Here is a 5,158-nt window from a genome sequence, read left to right as displayed (position 1 = left end):
GGGGACGTCCTCAGATAATGCAGCCTGTTTCTCTTTTGTCCGCCCACAGACACAAAAATGTTTGCACACTGTGGCAAAGAAGTGAGAGCACAATGAAAGTCATGCCAAATGACAGTGGAGGAGAGGAAATCGATGGGTTCTTGTGGGGGAAAAGAGGATGGCAAAAACAGCAAAGAGAGAAGAAACACAGTGGGTAAAGAAGGAGAAGCAGGTCATTCAGAAGGACGACTTCCAGAAATGGTAGACTGAAAGAAATTAAATAAAGATAAAGAAGGGAATAAGAATAAGTTGAGGAATGGTGAAAGCAATGTGAGAAGAAAATAAGTTTGATTATGTTAGACAAGGTAAAGAGATGAGAGGTCTGGAGCACTTCTTCATGTTCTTGGAATATGAGGAAGACAGAATAATAAAGGAATGAGTGAAACCCAACAACTGGGAGAGAAGGGGGAAGAAACAAGAGAAGAAGTTTTCAGTGGTGAGGCCTTTGGGGTTTGATGGCACAAAGCTGTGTACGCCCACGTCACGCTGGCCAGTCCATCAGCACTCTGATTTCAGCATCAGCTCCGGAGTGGAGCCGAGAAAAGCAGAAACCACTTGGCTCCCCTCAAGCCCAACACTTCTGCTGCTGCTTGGATCACGTCCAGAATTCCTTCGTGTTTCTCTGCCACACAGTAAAACTCACTTGGAGATTAAACCCCAAATCTGTGTAAACTTCATTTTCTTTTACACATCTGTTTCATCTTTTATGAGCAGCTCCAGTGAGTGATGAAATTAGGCAACTGAGGAAAACTTCATGTGGCAAAACAAATTTGGCCTCCATTTTAATAGAGAGTTCAGGGAATAAGAGCACTGTTAAAAAAGAACTGTTAAAAATGTAATATTTAACATGACTCCTGTATTTAGTTCTGTTTTTGTAGCTGAAACCAGATAAACACACAATATTTTTCCTCGCTGATATTAAACTAAACTAACCTTTTCCTGATTTAGATCAGTTAGGATGGCTCAAATTATTTCTATTTGCTAAATGCCAGACTAACAAGAGTGAATTTTCTAAATGTATTACTTTGTGTGTAATCATTGAAAAAGCCAAAAAAATACAAATAAAATCAGCCCATGTATAAAGAAGAAGAAGTGGACCTCCACAAGTCTGGTTCGTCCTTCAGTCCAGTTTTCAGATACCAGGAGGTTCTGCATTCATCTTGTTGGGATTACAGGCTGTTGACTTTATTTTGTACTTTATTTAATTCTAGTTTTGTTATTATCCAACCTTTCAGCAACCTTTTAGATTATTACACTTTAATAAATGTATCCACTAGTGAGAACTGACTGATTCAAACTAATGGGGTTGTCAGCAGGTAGCTTGTATTTAAACAGACGTTAGACTGTGTCATCCAGCAGGTTTATTACTTCACTGCTACAGATACAGCAGCTTCACTGACCATCTTCAGTTGATCTCAAACATCAGGGTTTCACCCATTAGCAGCTAGCGGTCTTGCATCCCTCATCCTTCAGCTTTTTCTGTCTTCCTCAATAATAATAGAAATATTATCAATGTATTGTTCATTAGTCACTAACTTCTCAGTATGATCTTTGTGTGCTTTTTTGGTAGTTATAATTTGGTGATGGAGAAATTAACAAATTTTTAGCTGTTGCCCATTTACCATCAAAATGATTTTTATTTTTATTTTATTTTTTTATCTTTGACTGTAAGTCTTCAAACCTTACTGGTTAAATATTCTACGGAGCTCACAAAAACATGTAATTAATATTAATAATTAATAATTTAATTATTATAACATTTTGTTGTCATAATAATGTTCTATTGGTGAAATAAATAATAACCAACTAAACTAATATAAGATGTAAACATTTTCTGAAGTTATAGAACATTAACATTAATACGTACTGTCGACCATGTTTAGCTAAACTGAAATTTGGATCATGAGCTGCACCGCAGCACTTTTAATGAATCATGTATTTAATATTGTTTAATTCAATACAATTCAAATTAAAAGTAGATCACAAGAGGAAATTAACGTTTGTTGTAATTTAATATTACAACAAACGTTCAAGGTTCTTCAAAGAGCTACTGTAGATAAGAGCTACTGTAGATAGTGATAGCAGGAAGATTGTCCTGTAGAGGTCTGTTACTGTGAATTTAAAGAAGCCTCTGACTGAACACACTACGGTTTTTTTCTATGCCAGTTGGTGAAAGTTATCCATAATTTTCTTGATTATGTATAAAACCCTTCTGTGCATCATCATCCCCAGAACAGAGCTGGAGATCTTTATCAGGTTGCTGAGCCTTTTTATGTTTCTAAAAATGTATCAAGTGGACTGAAATGTGACTGGGACACTTTACAAATTCCTTGAAGGCATATTATAATGGTTACAGAGCACTTCAAAATCAATATTTCAAACCCAAATAAGTAGTTATGACAAATAAAAGAAATTGAGCTCGTGTCCTTGCTGTAGTTTCCTAGAAATTTTGATATATTTTGGCGCCAACCACACATAACAGGAAACTGAAAGTGAGAGCTGCCTACGTTCTCTATTCACTTATTAGCAAATTACATCACAATTTTTGGGAAATCAGAAATGTTAAGAATGTCAGTATGTTTTCCCTGAAACCACAAAGAAGTAATGAGCCACAAAAGGTTACCAAGATACCATATGGAGTCATACCCAAATATGAGATGTTGTTTTGTCTGTGTTTGTGTGTTTAAGACAAGAAATGTTAAAAGTATAATAAAATAATTACCCATCTATCCATCCATTTTCTGTACACCCTTGTCCCTAGTGGGGTGGGGAGGGTTGCTGGTGCTTATCTCCAGCGGACGTTTTGGGTGAAAGGCGGGGTACACCCTGGAAGGGTCGCCAGTCTGTCACAGGGCAACACAGAGACAGACAGGACACACAATCATGCATACACACACTCACACCTACGGAGAATTTAGAGAGACCAATTTACCTGACAGTCATGTTTTTGGACTGTGGGAGGAAGCTGGTACCATTAATGGTACAATTACTACAAGTTATTCACAAAAATAGACTTTTGTGATCAGTAAAATCAATAAAGCTTTTCCAACAAAACCTAAACTAATATGACTTTTGTGTTTTCCCTAAAAGACATACCCAGTAAAAATACATTCTTGAATTATAGTAATACTGCTTTCTATTGTCATACTTTGTCAACAGCCTGCTTCTTAAATTCCTTTGATGGTCAGCGTCAATAGAGAAAAAAATAGCCTCCTACACCAAATTACACAGAAAAACAGAGGCCTCCCACAGACCAAGAAGAAGAAAGAGAATCTGCTGGCCAAACAAGCAACTGTGTCCCACTTGGTCAGCTTCACCAGATTGTGTTGGGGGTGTCCTGGCAGCACGGAGTAACAAGGGGAATCTGAAGCTGTGGGTGGACAGTGATGGGCCTTTAGAGCACATGAAGATAGAGAAACAATGAAGCTGGAGTGCTTATTTCAAGTCACTGTACTGTCAGCACTTTCGTCATTTATCCCAGTTAGTAAATACACACACAGACCTCTCTCTCTCTCACACACACACACACACACGTTTGTTTTGCTATCTTTGTGGGGACTTTCCATTGACTTTCATTCATTGCTACTCATTTCTACAGCCTAAACCTTACCTTTATCCTTTTCCTAACCCTAACCATCACATACCTAACCCTAACCAAAACTCAATTCATACCTTAGCCCTAACTCTGACCCCTGACCCAAAAACAGGGTTTCCTTGTGGGGACCAGGCTCAGGTCCCCACGAGGAGCGACTGGTCCCCACAACGTAGCATATGTCAGGAAAATCGTCCCCACAAGGTATTACAAACAAACGCACACACACACACACACACACACACACACATAGGTTTGTGTTACTAACTTGGCATCCTATAACTGACTATGGAAATGGAATCTGTTGCCTTAAAACTTCTATGATGTAAAGGAAATTAATGGAGCAGGGTTTCCATCATATTGGAAAATGTCACAAATAAATAATAAAAACAAACACACAATGCTTTGTGAGTTTTGGGGCAAGTGCAGTCCAGTGGAAACAATCCTTCCATTTGTCCTCATATATTAGAACAATGTGATTAGCTAACTGTTGAAAAAACATGTTTAATTTACCAAGTCTTGAAAGATATTTAAAAATCTTATTGAATACAGCTATGAAATCATCCAGTTTGTTATAAATTGAGACACCTCTGTTAAAAAACAAAAAGAGCTTGCTTATTTGTTCATGTAGAGTACGTCAACACACCCTGATATTCATCATAATATTCATGTTTAAAGACTCATGCATGACAGCAAAGGAAGAAGGAAAGGAGAAGAAGGAAAATGAGGATCATAACATATTCAAATCTTCCTGAACAACAAAATCACTTTTCAAGTCCATTTGGTAAAGACCACATTTTATTGAAAAATTTAATGACTATCACAAGGTTTTAACATTCTTTATTTTCTGTTAAATATATTATAATTCTCCTTATATATTTGTTTTGGCTGCAATGTACTGAAGGTTACTATATATGTTGTTATAAATATATAACAACAACATATATTGCCTATTCTGATTCCAAGGGTAGCCAGAATTTATCAGATCAGTTTTGAGATCAGTCTCTTTTTTGTGACAGCTTTGTAATTTTGAAATGAATCCTCTGGCCTCCATTTATCATCCGGCTCATGTCTGCAGGCTCACCTGGGAGCAGCCAAAGATCAGCGGGTCAGAGTTAATTGGTTTGCATTCATTAAAGCGATCCCATGTCTCAGTCATTAGACCGAGCTGGGCTCCACCATTGACATTTGACTTCTGCACCATTATCAGAAAACATTAATGCTAATGTCTTGTTACAGCAATAAAAACTTGAAAGAGAAAAAAGCTTCTCTCCAGACGGCATCATTAGACTCTGATGAAAAATGCTTAGAGTAAATATGTAGAAAATCTGTTGACATTCACAATGTACCATTAGAAAATAAGGTGTTAATTTTAATATAAACCTCATGAAACTTGTAAATGCCAAAGTATTTTATGTATAGAAGAGTGGAATATAATATGTTTTGGTAGCATATGCTGTGGAGTGAGTGTCTGTGTCATTCCAGGGATAACCAAACCAGTAGGTAGTGAGTTATTCTGAAAATAAA

The sequence above is a fragment of the Poecilia formosa genome, unplaced genomic scaffold (assembly GCF_000485575.1).
Source record: "Poecilia formosa unplaced genomic scaffold, Poecilia_formosa-5.1.2 Scaffold804, whole genome shotgun sequence".
NCBI classification, from domain to species: domain Eukaryota; kingdom Metazoa; phylum Chordata; class Actinopteri; order Cyprinodontiformes; family Poeciliidae; genus Poecilia; species Poecilia formosa.
Note: the sequence above shows the minus strand (reverse complement) of the source record.